This window comes from Poecile atricapillus, chromosome 4, assembly GCF_030490865.1.
Source record: "Poecile atricapillus isolate bPoeAtr1 chromosome 4, bPoeAtr1.hap1, whole genome shotgun sequence".
NCBI classification, from domain to species: domain Eukaryota; kingdom Metazoa; phylum Chordata; class Aves; order Passeriformes; family Paridae; genus Poecile; species Poecile atricapillus.
In genome coordinates this window covers 26,619,540-26,637,884 of record NC_081252.1, presented here as the reverse complement: position 1 = coordinate 26,637,884, position 18,345 = coordinate 26,619,540, and the positions used below count along the sequence as shown (strand labels likewise).

Genomic DNA, 18,345 nt, shown 5'->3' with positions numbered 1-18,345 from the left:
GTGTAAAGTAAACAGTTCCTGTATCAATGAAGAAGACATGTATGGTCTGTGTTCCGAGGATACAAAAAGCCGGGAGTCAAAGGTTATAGATAAAAAGAAACTTTTCAAATTTATGTATACTTATATATATATATCATTTTGCATGTGAGAACAGGACACAGCAGGTGCTTTAGGAAATGCCACTGAACAGCAATTTATCCATCAGTATTTTCTCAGCCTCGCTGGTACAGAAAACCAGCAGCCGTTTCTTTGCTTCTCCTTTTGTGTGTGGGAATAAAATAGAATAGAAATAAGCATATCTTGATCTTTTTCATCAATAGAGGCAAAGTAATTGAAAATGCCAATTTCTGCATGCTGTGTAGGCTTCCATCTTGACTATTCACAGATGCGTAGTGCTAAGCTTAGAGTCTTTTAAGAATTATGCTGCTTTCCACCGCAATGTTACAAGCATCATTGTTTATATGAATTGTGTTAACTCTTTAAGTTCAATTGATCCATAAAAACAGATGGCATCTTCTTGAAGCAAGAAAGTTCTGCTGTGGATTTCACATAATTAACTCTTCCCTCTTTAAAAAAAACCAAACCACCACCACCCAAATGCAAATGAGATTACATCATTCTCAAGAGACATCTATTTGCCCAGTAAAGCTTGGGGTAGTACGACTGTTACCATTCTGAGGATTCTATACCTTCATGAGCAAGGTTTAAGTGCTGGCAGCTACAGCCTGAGCTTCTGGTAAGCCCACTGATGACTAACCTCACTCTGAATGGACTATTCTTTTAAAAATGAGTGCTGATTCAGTTTCCATGCCAACTCTGACAGCAAGCAGAAAGTGTTACTCAAAACAAATAATGTTAAATAATGTCTCACTGTCTCTTGTTCTCAGTGGCTGATCAAGAGCCTTGACCCAAACCCAACAGAGCCACAGGTGCAGTTTCTTCTCAATGCATCACTGGTATCTTCTGAGCCAGTGCTGCCTTAGAGCTTCCCACCAGCGTAGGAAGCCTCCTTGACAGGTGAGCTGGCACCTGCTGTGCTTTGCCTCCTCTTCACTTGCCTGTGTATGGGAAGGTGCAAAGGAAAAGAGCGAAGACCCAGCAGGCATCCCATGAAGAGGGTGGAATCTCACTCCTGGAGCTGCTTTGCTTCTCAGCCAAAGCTGTGGCTTTTGTTCCACATTCAATTTTTATTAGCATATGCTTTTGTAGTTCATTATTACTTACAGACAAAGGTGTGATACTTTTTTAAGTGCTCAGTATTTATATATGAAATTGCTTATATGTTTCTATGATCAGGCAGTCATTTTGTCTATTCAGTAATGAACCCATTCTTAGCAACACTATAGCCAGGAGTGTCAGTACTCCTAAATTCAGACAGCCAGCAGCACACTGGCAACTCTGCAAAAGCCTTTTGGGTAACCACACTTGGCTGTGGCTCCTCAAGATCTTAAAAACCTTCCTCCCTACTACCTCCTCACTATGCTGAACTGTCATCTCCTGAAACAAGCTATCAGGGAAAAAAAACCTAAATTTTATTTCCCCTCATACTCACATTACTCTCTAGTAGGCTTACTGCAGCACTTTTCTTGAATCACATTTAGCCAACAGTAAAGTTGGACACGCACTGTTCTTTGTCTCATTGCTTAAACACACTATTCAGGATATACTACTAGAATTTGCCAAAAAACACAGGTGTAGTGTACTCAGTGACCAGGCCCAGTACTACAATTAAACATTGTACACTTCTCCTCTTATACCTTCTTCCCTGGCCTCCTTCTCATATTCTTCTCTTCAGTTTTCTGCTAACATAGCACTAATTCTCTTCCTTCCTCACAGGCATCTCATCTCCTTGTATAGTCACATACTTAACTTTGAAGTTATAGCAACATTTACAATTAGAAGACTCTCTCTATATATATTCACTATATATATGAAAAGCAAGGGTTCCTACAATCTGGGGAAGAAGAAAACGCAAAGATAAGAAATTCACTGTCACACCACATTTTGCACATTATTGACAGAGAGCACACCCAGATTTTATTTCTCTCTTCTACTTCACTTGTGATCAATAAATCACCAGATCCCACTTATTATTTAATTTTTCTGTGTAGAGATGAGTGCTTTATATAAAATACTTATTATTTCTTTCACTCCATGCCACATTAGAACATCCAATAGTTGAAAGTCTCACAAGTCTATTTTCCTACCACCCCTTTCTGCTTAGTGCCATGTAAAGTTTTTCTGGGGAGAGTCCACTATTTTAATACTACACAGATGATATGCAAAATTAGGCATTTGGAAAAAGTTGTTCAAGTGTGACTATCCAAATATTTCATTTCCTGGAACAAAGAACTCAATTTTTCATGGTACTAAGCGTGTGCAAATCCCATTGACGTACATGGACATTTAATTGAAGCTTTAGACTTCATGTACTTCTGACAATGGTACTTGTGGTCATACTACTATAAAATATCTTATGAAGCAATGTTGCACTGTGTGCCAGACTGCCCTTCCACCAGGTATACCTGGATGCTGTATTTTTAAAGTAACATAACAGTAGAGATTAATTTAGAAACCACATGCATAAAGCATGCTTCCAAAATAAATTACAATAATCCTTGATTTTCTAATAAGCCTACAACTCTAAACTTCTTGCAGCTTGACACTTAATGCCTCTGTACTAAAGAAAACATAATAGGAATATTGTAGAAACAACAGCTCTCTTGACACAATGTCACAAGGCCAAGAGCACAGATGGAAGAAACCATCCTTCAAGAAAAAAACATATTTGTTTACTTTGGTTCTTTCTGTCCTAGTCCGTCTCCTTTCTAAACTCAGTTGATACCTTGAAAGAGACAGTTACTTTTGAAACCCAAGAATCTTGGACGTGCACGAACAGATCTTCAATAGATTCAGAGGTTCTGTTATCTTTTTAATACTTTTTTTCTTTTGTTGTCCTGAAAAAAATAAATTGTTATAGTCTGAGATGACACTGACAGGGATATTCAGGGAGAAGTGCTGTAGTGTTCCAGAGAGCTCTCACCATATAATCACACAAAACTTTCTGACTCCTGCTGTTCCACAGCTGCCCTAAACCCACTGTTTAGGGAAGAAGCTTCAAATCTTCTTTACCAAGTACAAAACCCCTGTTGTTTTCTTGTGATCATCTGCTGCTCACTTTGGTGTCTCCTCCTCTCCTTCTATAGAAGCTGTTTCCAATAGGCCTCTTGCTGCATAGGCTGATCAGATTCTCAGCAACAAAACCCCATCAAATGAAAGCAAGATAAGGGATCTTTCTGGCTGAGTATCAGAGATACGTGAGTTGGTACTTTGTCTCAACATGCAAGTCATGTGAAACTCACATTAGGAAGATCCAAGGGCACAAGATTAGGACGGTAGAGGTAAGAATTGTCCAGTAATGTTCCCTGTGGTACAGCTGGTCAACAGTGCAGCATCATGTTGTGAACATGTGTGGCATGAAGTCTGATGTTCAACAGAAGTATCAATTATTTTGTTGATGACCCTAAGCACAGGGAGTCTCTCATATTTGGCTTACTGTATTGCTTTCAGAAAAGTTAGTTATCTTATTTGGACAAAAAACTCTGAATCCCACACACCTTAATCCTATATATCCTAATGTTACAAACTGGTAAGTTAGCAAGTGGAGTCTGCCAAGAGCTGTCAGACCTGTCTGGCCCATTCCACCTACGGTTACATGTTTTTCCCCCAATAGCTACTCCTGCACAATCATAAAAAATGAGGTGGTTTAAATACTTTGATTGCCCACATTACTTTTTGGTAGCACAGTACTACTACTATCTCTTGCAGCCTTTTGCTATCTCTTGTGCAGGCATTTTTATGGAGAAAATTAGTCAGAAACTAACATTAGTGAATGTTTTAATATTCCATTTCACTTCACTGTACTCTTTTTTCTAGGAGCTTTTCTGTGACTCATTCCTACTTGCAGTCACTGAATTGTTTTATACAAAAGAACTGTTCTTTCATCTAGTAAAAATCTGGTAGTTGATCAACTTTGTTTAGGGTCAGGGCCACAGAAGTATTGGTTAGACTGCAAGAAGTTCGAAAAGGTAGCCAAGAGTCTTTCTATCAATTCTAACTATTCTAGTAATGCAGCTTTTCAGGTAAAAAACAACTTGTCAGTTTTGCTTTGGGACCACTGCATCTTTACCCAAATCACAGGAAAAGCCCTATTCCAAGACTGATGCTTAATAAAGTATTTAAAATGTCTTAGCTGAGTACTTAGATGGTCAGCTTTTGTCTGGACTGTTTGTTTTTCATATATCTTATAACATTTTATGCAGTATAGATATTTTCCTCTACAAAATTAGGATTTTGAACATATCATTAACCTTGATTGTATCTTTTGATTGACACTTCATAGATGTAGACGTGTTGTTATTAGACTATTGCAATATACATGCAACTTAACAGATAAGGAATTAAAAATTAATAGATATTGAAATGGGACATACTGAAACATGCTGATCAGATAAAAAAAAGAAATTTGAGCAGTTCTGCTATTACAGGAACAGTGGATGTATTAACATCAGAGCCTTTTCAGTCTGTTCCACTGCCTCTCAGGAAACAATGAGACATCAAACTGAGGAGGAATGGTGCCTTTTATGGGTCTCCTTGTGTTATAATAGCATAAATCTCTTAAAAATGTAAGCGTGTACATGCACACAGGCTAGACTGCAGAAACTACTTCATTTTCTTGTACAGACTTGAACTTACTAGAATTTCAGTCCAAACTAACCCATCGGGGCAATCCACCCCAGGCTCACCATAGTCGTTTTTGATGAGAAGTGTATTCTGATGTGGTATTATTTGAGAACCAGACACAAAGATCAAACACATAATCCATTTGGGTGAGATTTATATATTTGGCCTGAATTACTTTTTGTAGCAGAAAGCCCAGCAGCTGGTGAGATCTGTAGCACAACTTTGGTCTTTAATAACCCCAGATGCCACTTCCCCAAAGAAAACAGAAGACTGGTGCAAAATTATGAGAGCCCTTTAGGCCCCAGGACATTGAATAAGCTGGCAGAATTGTACAGCATGGGTTCTTTTTGAACCTATATAAACTGAGACACATCCTCTGGGATAATTTTTCAGAAGATACCTAGTCCCAATACAAATATTCACATCGACATGCAAAATACTCTAAATACAGTTTACTGAGGACAGGAGAATCTTGCTCTCACATTCAGCCCATTGCCAAAAAATACTCCATCCCCTCAAAACCTCAAGTGCTCCCAAGCCTACAATATTTTCTGCCAAACTACCCAAACCCGTCACTAGAGACAACCCTTTGCTCCTGGCCCATCCACTAAATTTTTAAACCTGGTATCTAATCAGGAAGTACCTATATGCTGTCAGAGGGCAACCAGTGAAGAATCAGATTAGTAATGCCAGAAGACCTGGTGCAGGTTCTGGAGAAGACCAACATCTTAATCAGGAAACAACTTTGTTTAAAAACCAGAAGCCCGGTTTTAAAAACAGAAGTCCTACCATGTTCATTGAGGTGGGTTAATGCTTTTTTCCCAACAAATTTTCTAGTTCCAGGGATATAATGATGGATCATTAACAGCAGGGCTGCTTCTGCAATCTGTTTTTTACTTAGGTACATTTGCTCTACTTTTCTAGCATAGTAACTAATTTTAATGAGAGTGTCTATTTTTGACAGCAGTTCAGCTGCTTCATTCTTAAACACTTTCTGAATCTTAGATATATGCCATCTGGTCTTAGAGACTTGTTACTCTTTCATTTATCCACTTGCTTCTGCATCTGTTGTTCTGACATGGGGCTTCATTTTTATTACCTGAAAATACTGACACACCAAGACTCACTGCCACCTGAGCACTAACCTACCTAATTAGTCTTTGTAATTATCAGCCCATACACACTAACAGCTACTTAGTCAATCTGTATTCAAAATCAAGATAGAAACATAAAAAAAGTGGCACCAACTAGCAGTCAGTACACTTTGAATCTCTTGCCAATGCAAGTTTTCTGTTTGCTTTTTTCCCCCCTCTTGGAGGACATTTGATCTCTTTAAAAATAATTTCATGTATTGTTTTTACTATAGTTGCAGATAAACAATAGATTCTAATACAAAAACCATTTTCACTATGCCACGCTATATGGATCTGTAGCTGCTGTAATTGGTTTCTGCACATTAATGATCCTCTATTACTTAAATCATGACTTGCAAAGGCTAGACTTAATAGTAACATTTCTGAAGATTTTGCAGAACCTTAGAAGATTTTTTTTCTCTTTCCTAGGAAAACATGGCACAGATTTAGGCATCTTTATACTTCATAATTAAACACTACAACTCTGGAATTATCTTAAGGTCTAAAGAAACTGATCAAACTTCAGTGAAATCAAGATAACTGTACAAAATGCCCTGAAAGATTTTGCTTGAAACCAGTCCTTGAAGAAGAATGAAACACATTTTTTTAATTTAATAGAAAATTGCTTGATAAAGGGAGTCTGTAGTGGATAAAATTCATTTTAAAAAAGCTAATGATAGAAAAAGTAATTATTTCAAATAATTGTGTTCTCAGTTTATGGAAACATGTTTTCTGGAACTCTATTACTAGCAGTACTTGAAAAAAAAATCAAGATGGCTACCATTTTGTAAAGAATTAAAATTTAATTGACAAGACTGCATCTGCACATCGTATTTTCATACAGCTTTTTTTCTCCAGGTGCCTGATCTTCACTGAGTCATATTATCAAAATGGTTTTAAACACACAAAGTTCCAGAATTAAATCAATCCACGTATACTTCACCATGTAAAATATTTACCATACAATACAGTGCATGCCAAGATGTACACATGAAGAATACTGTTTTATCCAAGGGACACCTCTCTCTTTCAGGACAAATGTTCTGTCAAAGAACAACTCAATGTCTTTTAATATCCTACTTCTTGGCAAGTGGTTCTCCTTTTATTTACCAGGTACTACTAAAAGATGAAGGACCATTTCTCAATGGCAATTCTTAAGTTACTATCATTACATTATGTCATCATGCTTCAAAGATATGAACGTGCTTGCTTTCAGGAGGTATTTATAAAGTACTAGGGAAACAATGCATTGTGTAAGTGAATGGGAGAACTGCAAATCTAGGGTGTGGGAAGTGGGGTTTTCAAAAGGAGATTTTTCAGGTTCCAGAATTATTGCACACTTTGGATTCTTCAGGAGTCTTCAAATGCAGGTACAGATTACACTCAGCACTTCTACAAAGCAGACCACAGCACATCGTGGGGAGGTATCAAGAAAGCATCAGGTACCACATGGGACAGGAGGGCATCCAGTTCTTTGGAGAGAACATTCAACTGTAAATGCTTCTCTCTATGTGCCCACTCCTCAGTTTATGACATGGTTTCAAAGTACTGCAACATAAAAGGCAAGGGAAGGTCTCCTCCACCAGACTATTCCAGATTACTGCCCACCCTATGCACAGAATGAAAAAAAATTAGTGGGGGAAAAACAACCAAAACAGTATCTTAAATGACTACTGTTACTTCAGACAATAGTCCAAACCTGTTTCTTGTTCATGCTAAAGCAAAAACTCATCAAGCAAATTTAAATGGACAATCTAAAGCAGACAGTTGGAATAGAATATAGTTCTTCCCAAAGAGTCAGAAAATGACTGAAAGAGTATCTTGGAAAAAAGGAGTAGCCTTAATACTAATCCAATCTATCATTCCCCACAGTACTGTATTACATATAGCCATATGGAGCAGTATAGAAGAGACGAGCTACATGTGTGCATGTGTCCATGTACACACACACACACACATGCAGCTAGCAGGGCTTGCATCTCTCTACTGGCTCTTTTTCAATTTATTTTATGTAGCTTATTATGTTCTTTTGTCTTCCTTCTTTTCCTTTTCTGCTCCTCCAGATGATTTCTGCCTGGAGCACTTTTAATCTAGCAAGCAAGAGTCACTTTGTCAAGTCACGACAGCAAGAACAGAGAGCAGGTGCTAGAAAACAAACAGAAGAAAATTAAACTACTGAAACAGTACAGTCTAGAAACAGCACATTTAAAACTAAATGTATCAAGCTTTTTCAGCTTTATCTTTTCTTTGAGATGATCTTTGCCTACACCAGTGTCTAACCTTTTCTGACTGTACCTGCTCTAAAAGTCTTCATCCTAATGTGACTCAAGTTAGCTGACTACAAATGCCAACCTAGACATTACATAAACAAATAAGAGGAAAACACTTTCCTAAAGAGCTTTTTAATTTTTTATTAAATCATTTCCCTTACTATATTAAAACACCAATTTATTTTGTGGCATAATTTAATGAGGCTGCCAATCCTCTGTACTTTTTCTCAAGTTCTATACAAAATTTGGCTTATTAACCAACAAAATAACACATAGGTAACACTACAAGTTAGTCTGAGAGGACTTTTGTAGGCTGTTATGTGGGACAACAATTTAGACTTGAAGTATACATCCTAATTAATTTAATCAGCTTACTCTACTGTTAGCTTTTTTGACAAACAAGTTAAAATTACTCTTTTTTTTTCCTTACTGAACCTAAAAATAAAACAAACAAACAAACAGAAACTGGGTAACACAAACCTGAGGATACAAAGTTCCAGAACTAAGAAAAATTCTTTGACTTCAACAAACTCCAGTTCTGGTCTTTGTCCTACCCTCTGCAATTAAGTATATATCAACTGTACAAGTACATGGTGTCATAACTATACTTATACCCATTTGAGTTACTGAACAACAAGGATTTGATTCTGTATAAAGCCCTCAGGCACATCTTTCACCAGCAAAAGTGAGAATTTTGTCTGGGTAAGATACCCAGGTTCAAAATTGGTACTGCCAGCTCTAATTGTATGTCACATCAGTGTTCTTCTGTCAGATGTTATGAAATACTAATCTCTGACTACACAGCTGTTTTCTGCTATCATGAATTCCCTGAAAACCTTAAATATGGAAAGGAAGCACCTGACAGGAATAGGATGAACCATGAGTCCACAGAGTGTTACAGATTTAATTTCTTTTTTTTTTTTTTAAAAGCTGGTTTGAAGGTCATAGAATCATGGGCTCTTTAGTGCTGGAGAAGACCTCCTAGATCATTGACTCTACCCTTTGACTGAACACCACCATGTCCACTAAACCATATTGAAAATGCCATATCCACTCATGTTTTGAACACTTCTGGGAATGGTGACTTAATCACTTCTTTGGAGAGCCTTTTCTGGTTTTCAGTGAAGAATTTCTTCCTAATATCCAAGCTGAGCTTCCCCAGCACTGAGGTGATTTCCTCTTGTCCCAGTTACCTGGGAGAAGAGGCCAATGTCCCCCTTGCTACAACCTCCTATCAGGCAGCTGTAGAGAGTGATATGGTCTCCTCTTAATCATTCTTTTCTCCAGAATGAACAACCTCAGGTTCCTCAGCTGCTCCCTGCAGGATTAATCGTTATCCTGTGATTACCAGAGACAATGGAGATTTCTCAGTTTTCAGGTATTTCTTACTGACATTAAACAAACCCATGCTGATGCCAGAAAAGGAGGAGTCACATACATTTGCATGGTCTTAATATATTTACCAGAATCCTTACATGGAAATCTGACATCACTGCTATCAGCGGTTACTGACATCAGAAATCAAGTCTCTTAAGAATTTTTTGTTCTTTTTTATCAAATACATTATTTAAGTCTGTGTTAGAAAGCCTGTTTCTAAGTTCTTCTTTTAATATGACCACAAATTGTGTATATAAAAACACCTTGTTGAAAAACAGTAAAAGGTAGTGATACCTAAATTACTATATATCTCATAACTCTCTTCTTATCTACCTCACAGAAATGACAACCTCCAAAGCAGTCTTCATCTTTGCATTAAGGGAAGGTATATGTGTAATTTTGCGTAGTATGAAAGTACATCAAGCTTTCTGACACATCCTCTACAAGCGTTTCAAAAATAGCAAGTTAAGATACAAAATCTCAGCCCTTGTCCTGTTGGCTGTTAATAAAATTCCATCTGGTCACTTAGGAGCTGTGCCAACATTACCACACAAAGAGCTTTTAAGCTGTTTGAATGTTCAAGAGTCATTTGACAGCTTTTTTATTTACCTTTTTTTTTGTCAAATATGCACCTAATAGCATACAGATGGCTAGGTTCTAACAAGTTTACTTGTATGCAATCTTGAAACTAACCTTGAAAGTAAGCTGCTGAGGTTCTGCTTTGGGGTGTTGCTTGGGTTATACATTTTTTCCTAACATTTAGGATTGTTCAGTCTACTGCTGCTTCAAGCTCCTTATTAGGCAAATTGAAAGAGAAAGTGAAAACTTTGTGCCAGGTTTTTCTAAAACTGCAAACATAGTAAGAATCTGCTCAACCTGCTCAGAGCCAACAGAATGGGAGTAGGGGACAGGGAGCTGAAGTGTCAGTAGACAGCAAGTTAAAGAAATGTTCACTGACAAAAATCTTCAAAGGGAAAGGAATCCCAAGAACCAGTCTTGGCAATGAGAGAGACTTCAGCAGCAGATGGAGACTATTCTCAGTGTATATTATCCGTATATCTCCTAGTGCCAAAATCAGTTCTAGATTTATTCTCTTGACATTGTGATAAAATGTGTATTTAATACAGAAAAATAAATTTCACACTGTAATTGATATTCAAATTTGTATTGGGAAATCAAAATTGCAAAAAAAAACCCCAAACCCACTCCCCATTTACAAAAAATAAATAAAAAAATCTTCTGAGTGACCTGATCCAGCTTCAAAGTTAGCCAGCTTGGCACAGGAGGCTGTATTAGGTGATGCCATCAATGACTTCATTTTCTGTGTGAAGCTATTAGTCCATGCAATGAGGCTGTGTAAACCATTAACACGTAACAGTGAGTTTGCTTGGCCTCCCCTATTGCCTTCCACAATCATTGCCATAGCCAAATTATCAGGGAGGGTTCAAAATGTTGCAAGTCTTGCAGGGGTGATGTTGGTCATCCACTTTTGCATAACACTGAGCCAAAAGGGACAGGTGAAGCAACACTGAATGGTCCACCAGACTCTCAGCTTGAGGATTAACTGTCTGGGATGCAAGAAATCCAGTCAGACAAGAATGCTACTTCAGTTACAACAAGTTGTTTTCTCCTCATTCATATCCCTCAACATCTTTTAACTGAATCAAATCTAAAATCTTTAAGTTAAGGGAATCGATTTGTATCTTAAATCTCTGTAGGATAGGCACTCACTATATACAGGTAAGGGTTGATTCTGTCACTGTTTATTGATGGGTAACTGAGTAGTCTTATATATCTGCATAAACTCTAAGGTCCTGACATACAGTGAGATAATAAAGGCAATAAACCTGTAAAAACACAGTATTTTTACTGTTGTTTTAACTAAATTGTGGGCAATTCAATCAAATGAAGTTTTGGAAAGGATCTGAGTAGAAAGATATTGTCTTTGACATTCTCTTTCAGTTCTTTACTTTGGACTTAATTAAAACTAGCTACTCCAATCTTCAAAGCTATAACATATGATTAGAACCTACAGAGCAATCTACTACAGAAAATAAAATGGATCTGAGCAGTGGAAAATAGAGACTAATCTAGGAAAAGCTGTGAAGATTTAAGGAAAGACTATTATAGATGCAATAACAGAACATAATGATGTTTCCATACACATAGTCTGTGTGCTATATTTTTGTTTTGTTTAGTGCTACATTTTTAAAGGTAACTCGGCACCTTAAATGAAGATGTAATTGAAACAAATAATTTATGGAATCTGCTTTTGTACTCCTGGTGTGAGATCTAATATTTTTATAAGTTAATATCTTGAATTTCCTAGTCCTTTTCTGGGCAAAGAAACTGTCTTGTTTGTTGGGTCTTCAAGCAGCTCATTTTAAATTCAAGGTTGACCAGAACACTCTAGCAACCTGCTTTCTCCTGGTCCAGCTATCAACTTGAGTTTCACTGTGGCATCTGCTACCACAGTGTCTTGGTGCTGAAACAGCCCCCTTCACTCAGATGTCCAACACGGATCAGATACCAGATATTGAAAAGCCTGGGGGCTCACACAACAGTCCAGTGAAATCTCAACAAGGAAAGTAGTATTTACCCTGATATAATTATAAAGGTCATTTTGTATTATTTTACATTTAATGTAGAAAAATAAATATAAAACAAATTAAGAAAGGTAGCAATTAAATTAGCTTAGCAGCTTCTAATTAAAAAGACATAAGGCATTCTGTTATGCAACAACACTCATGCAAGTTCCATTTTCCTTCTTGACAAGATACATATCCTAAACCAGCTGATCTACTACACTCATCCCTGCAGCTATCTTTTTATGGAAACATACAGTTTTCCCCCAGTTCTCTATCCCAGCAGAAGGCTGAATTGCAGCCTCTTCATCTTGTCAGACTGGGGGATTTAACAATGATGTTCCAAAGGGTACATATTCCTTAGATACAAAGTCTTAATGGTGATTCATACTGTTCTCAGAGGACTTAAAAATTTGTGTTTAATTTGGTTTTATTTATTTTTCCCTAAAACTACCCAAAAAGTCCCTACTTTTAATTAAAAGCTGCATGATAATTACAAACCATGCATGAAAGTTTTTAACTCTGAAAATATACTGCTTGAATTTGATGAGTGTGTACAAGTAAGTTCCTAATGGAAGTGACCTGCCATTGGTGTTATTAGGTTTTCAGTGAAAGTTTCTTAGAAACAGGTCAGTTGCCTCTAAACCCTTTCATCTACAAATGTCTTACAATTAAACACTCTTATGGTTGTAAGTACTTGTTTACCTGTATTATTCTACCTAATGTTACTTTCATCAAAGCATTTTTGGCCCAAGGAGAAAATCTGAGCGGGAAAGACTATCAAATAAAAATGCACCTTGCCACCTAAACACACTACTGTTAAGCCCTGCAATTTAAAAATTCCTTTTGACCACAGAGAGGCCAATAGACATGTGTCAGTCTTCTCATGCCTTGGAGAAAAAGGCTTTTAGTATTCTCTAATGTTAGTGAAGGACACGGAGAAAATTAAGTCAATTTTGGAAATCCTTGCCTCTTGGCTGGTGAAATGCCACCAATCCTTCAATTTAGCAGTTCAGCAAAAATTACTAAAATGGTCTGCAATCCACAATATGCACTTTGTAGGCAGATTGTGGTGCCCACATATCACCAATTGAAGGCTACATTGTCAGCATCATTCATCTATAAGCTTTTAGGGCCAAAATGTACTCTAGACGTTTTAGTTTGCTTTTATAGATATCATGTATGGCTTTAAACCTGGTATTACTAAGATTAGCAGACATCTGTGGTTAATCCCTCTAGTGATAAATAGTTGCCTATTAGTGCAGTTATTTGTTTTCACCTAGGAATGCACAGGATGCAGAGCACTGATAAAAACACTGCAGTGATAGGATCAGTTCAGATCCTCTCTAAAGGAAAAGGATTCAACATCTGTCTTCACATAAGATTGACATAAAACTGCAGAATCAGATGGCAAAACTAAAGTGGTGCACAAACTTCTCAATACAACCCTATTTTAAATAAAGATTTCCAAAACCCCAATATAATTCTGCACTGCTGTAGTTACAAGTGATCATTAGCTTCTGCACAGCCTTTAAGAGCTTTATTTAGTAAAATTCATACAAGAGGGACAATGCAGTAAACATGATCCTGATGTTCTGAGGCAGCACATTACAGTATATGGGCACAGCTAGGTAAATCACAATCTGAATGTTACAGTCTTCAAGTATTACTTCAAAAAACTGTGATGAACATTTGAATGAGTGAGATGATGCAATAGGTATGTACTGAAAATATGGTTTTGGAGAAAAAAAATCTGACAGTACAAATCAGGGGGAAAAATCTCCAAAAGAAAGGGCTTCTTTCTTTCTTAAACTCAGGACTCTTAAGTAAACTATTAATCTCCCATTCAATCAACTGTGCTTGGGCAACATCCCAAACTACAAGTGAATTCTCCCCAGAGATATATATTTACATGAAGCTCAATAAAAAAGGCAAGCAAGACTTCTTTTCTTTTCAAAAAGAAATATATCTTTTAAAGACAAAAAAAATTCTGCAAAATGCCACTCACTAGATTAAACTGCAAGTAATTTGCTTCCCCCACAAGCAGGATCTGACTGTGTGCAAAGTGGAGGAGTGCTTTGCTTTCACTGCTTAATAACCATCTCTCAGACTAGGTAAAGAGTCATATTGACAGAAACTGAAAGGGGTCAGGTTCTGCACACTATCTGCAGGTCTCAAGGATGAAGGGCAGATGGGAAGTACAAACAAGTCCTTGGGATACATTTCACAAGGGATGCAAGGATCTGTGTCAACTTGATACAGTCACACATGCTATGTCCCCAGTTCAAAATGCCCACTGTACTCTCAGAGACGCTTATCCCTGTGATGACCATGAAGATCTTGACTGATCCTTAAATCACAGGGGAGGAAAAAAATCAAGTTTATATGCAGAGATGACTGTAGGAAGCCTACCTCCCATGGATTCTTTACCAGACACTAGATTCTGGAGAAATGTTACCTTCTTTCAAGTTCCACATGCATTTAGTTTAAGCCCAAATGCAGAACTCTCTTAGTTCTCCCAGGCAGCTTATTAACCAAATTCATTTATTACTATTGGTATCTCTGAGTGTATGGCTCTTCTAGACCCTGCTTCCAATGTGCCCTATATCAAAGAATCCAATACAAAGCACATGGCAAAAATGTGAAAATGCCTTGTGCACATTAGTGTGAACATAAAAATGAACCAAATGCTATCCTCTACCTGAAAGGATTTCAATAAAATTTCTCCAAAATATACTCAAGTCAGATTTTTGTATTTTTCATGTGAGGACTGAAACACCTCTTACTTCTACTTTTGAGACATATTTAATACTGGATGGGGCTGGATTACTGGATAGGAGCAACCTATTCTAGTGAGAAGTGTCCCTGCTCATGGCAGAGGGCTTGGAACTAGATAACCTTTGATGTCCCTTCCAACGCAATCAATTCTATAATTCTAAATTAAACAGTCATTGCATAAAACAAATGAGTAGCCACAGAAAAAAAGTGTTGGAACTTCACCTTTAAAAAATATGCCTTATCTAACACACTATGAACACATATCACTATTGGGTGCTACATCCTGGTCAGTCTGAGGGTACAGCTTCAATTTCAGCAGAGGAAAAGCTTGGACTTCTGGAGCACCCTCCTGCATAAACGTGTGCCTGCCTCAATGAAGGCAAAGTTGCTAACCCACTCGTGCCTCTTCCTACATTTGCATTTGAAAAGAAAAAGGTTTCAAACTTTCTTAGAAAACATGCAGGCATCCAGCTCTAAGAAAAAATTTTAAGCCCTGGGCTTAAGGCAGAAATCATGCTGATCAGAAAATGGCATGCATATTAATTAAGGGTGATTTCCTGCTGAGCTTAGTAGTTCATCCTATTCTGGACACTCCGAGCACTTTTTATTTACACAGCCAGAACTCTTGGCTCAGGTTTCTGAATGCCACATTGGAAACCTAAAATTCAGAGCATATGCAAAATGCAGTCTACCCCTAACCAGGCATCTATAGAGAATCCTGCAGTATTCCAGGATATTCATGGTATTTATTTTATACAGACTCTTAGGAGGACTGAGCTACTGATCAGCTGCCAGTCCTTTTTCCAATAGGAACGAAAGAAGCAGTGATACATCAAAGAACAGAAGTCAAAACCCAGCATTGTTTCTGAGGCAATTCCTGACCAGCCCCTGCATGTAAATAAGGATGTTGCAGACTTTGGCATAACTGAGTGCACTTATTTATGGACTGGTAAATAATCAAGAGGCACTAAATATCTTTGCAATGGTCTGTCAACAAAACTTCAACAGTGTCCTAGGCCATCCTCCACTTGCATCTTGCACCAACATTAAGGAACAGCACAGTCCTTTCTATATCCTCTTTTTATTTATAGTGTTTATACCAAGGAAATTCCTCTTGTTCAGCAGATACAACTCCCACAGATGCCAGCCACAAAAGGACCACAGTTGAGGAAACAATCTCTCCTCGTAAGTTTTGTGACTGTTTTCTTTCTCCTAAAACTTTTTGTTCACTCATATAATTCCTTTGAAAGTGGAAGAAAGGGGAAATAAAGGAAACAATGGCTCAGAAGTTGTCACACATTATGGGGTAAAGCTTAGAGACATTTCATGGAGTAAATGTGTGGATCATGCACAAGCCAAAAGGTGTCAATTTTAACTACTGTCGATATGCTGATATTTTAATGAAATGAATAAAAGAAAAGGATGTTTCTGTATCAGCAGGCACAGAGCAAAGCAGCTTTGTTGCTGGACATATCCTATTTACTCCCAGAAGATGCATATAAGAATAAAAATTTGAAAGTACATTATCAGGTGAAATATTCTTCCTCTCCATTTTATTAACACATAAAAGCATCATATAGAATGTTTATTGAATGTTATTAACTAATACAGTAAGCAATTGATCCTTAAAGCAGTATTTATCAGGAAAAATGTTAATTCAGCTATAACAACAAGATACAAAAAGTATATTTCTCCTTCCTCAGGTCCCTTTGAACCAAACAGCTGAGCACAATGAATATTAGTTTGGTTACTGTTGATAATCTCAAATCTGCTATAAATCCAGCACAAGGACACACTTAGCTCCTTCTGTATCTCATCTAGGTATAAGACCTTCTCAGACTAAGCACTCTTCAACTCTGCGTCAGCACTTCCATGTGTAACCAGAGCCAGAGTCCTCCACAGAAATGGGCACAGAAAGCTCAGAGAGAGGGAACTAAAAACTACTAGTGCTGAAAAATCTAAAATATCCCAGGACACACATCAGCTCACCACCATCCTTTCATCCTGAAGTCTGTCTTCTGTGATAATCTCCTGCAAAGCAGTCCAGTTATGTCCCACTAGAGAAGTATTAAATGGCTCTGTCAAAAGGAACTATCTTCTGATCTGGTTGAGCAGAACTTTTGATTGTCCTACAGATCAACACCAGGTGCTCTAGAAGGATAAAAACTGGAAGATGCTACCAAGTAACTTTGCAAGGGTAGATTAATCTATCTTGGAAAAACTTCCTTTTCCTCCAGGTTGCAAAAATTTATCACCGAAGCTGAAAAAATAAATTAGTACTATTACACAAGTAAAACCACAATTTGTTGGGATAAATGAACCTAATTTGGGTAGTCTTTTACCTCTCTAATTAATACAGATATGGCCGACGACGGACAAACTGCAGGTATGACTAAAGCGTGGGACTTGGGAGAGCTTGTAAGTACATGCTCTGGTTCATCATATTTCATGATGAGAAGGCTCAAGGTATGCACTCTCCCCTGCTCAGCTGCGAAGGAATATGGTCACATCATAGGAAGAGCACTGAAAGCTGTTCTAAAATCCAAAAAGATTACATCAACAACATGTAGACAGGGTGGGAGCTCAGCAGGGATTTCACAGAATGACTGGGGCAATCTGGACCCTTTGGTTTCCCATTAAATGCTGCTGCAAGTCAATCTGAATGCATTTCTCATCAGCTAAATAAGTAATGTGGCACAGAAAGAGCTGAAATCCAATCTAGGCTACACCTGATAATCTGTCTTTCATCCCCAGCATGATTCTGCAGAATTAAATCTGTTGGGTGTGTACAGACAAAGGTTTTTCTATCCACTTGCATTAACTTGCAGTAACTTGTGTTTACTTGTAACTGTGGTCAGTACAAGGCACAGTTACTCGTAGTAATCAGCCAACACTCCTAGGCAATTTTTCAAGTATACAGAGTTTAACTATCCTTAATAAATAAATAGTTTTTGTATTTTGTAGATAATAAATAATTAAACTTTAATTTTCCAGGAGTCACAGTCATGGAGGGTTCATCATTGCTTTACTATTAGCAAGAAGTCCAACATAAATCTGACAGCCCTGTTCAGACTGGATGAACAGCAGATTTGAGTATGCAGTTTGTGCTTCACACTACTATAGCCTAAAGGCAGATACAAATTTGTAATCTTTGCAAACAACACTGAATTTGGAGGAACAGCTGACATACCAAAGGGGAGTCCAGAGGCACTCTCCAGCAACCTGGGGACTGGATCAACAGAAACCTCCTCAAGTTCAACAAGGTAAGTGTCAAGTTCTGCAGCTATGGTAGAATAACCTCAAGCACCAGTGCAGGTTGGGAACACACTGTTGTAAAGATCCAGAGGTTACAGGGGATGCCAAATAAAACATGAGGCAGCAGCATGTCCCAAAGTAAACAAAGCAAACTGTACATTGGCTGCATTAGCAGCGTGACCAGCACATCGAGGCTCTGCTTGA

The 18,345-nt window shown here is 37.7% G+C and overlaps 1 protein-coding gene across 3 annotated transcripts in view; it reads right to left on the bottom strand.

The window, feature by feature from the left end:
• The window catches only part of RAP1GDS1 (Rap1 GTPase-GDP dissociation stimulator 1), a 90,201-nt gene that overhangs the window by 58,380 nt on the left and 13,476 nt on the right, over positions 1-18,345 (bottom strand). The gene's annotated exons all lie outside the window — the stretch shown is intronic.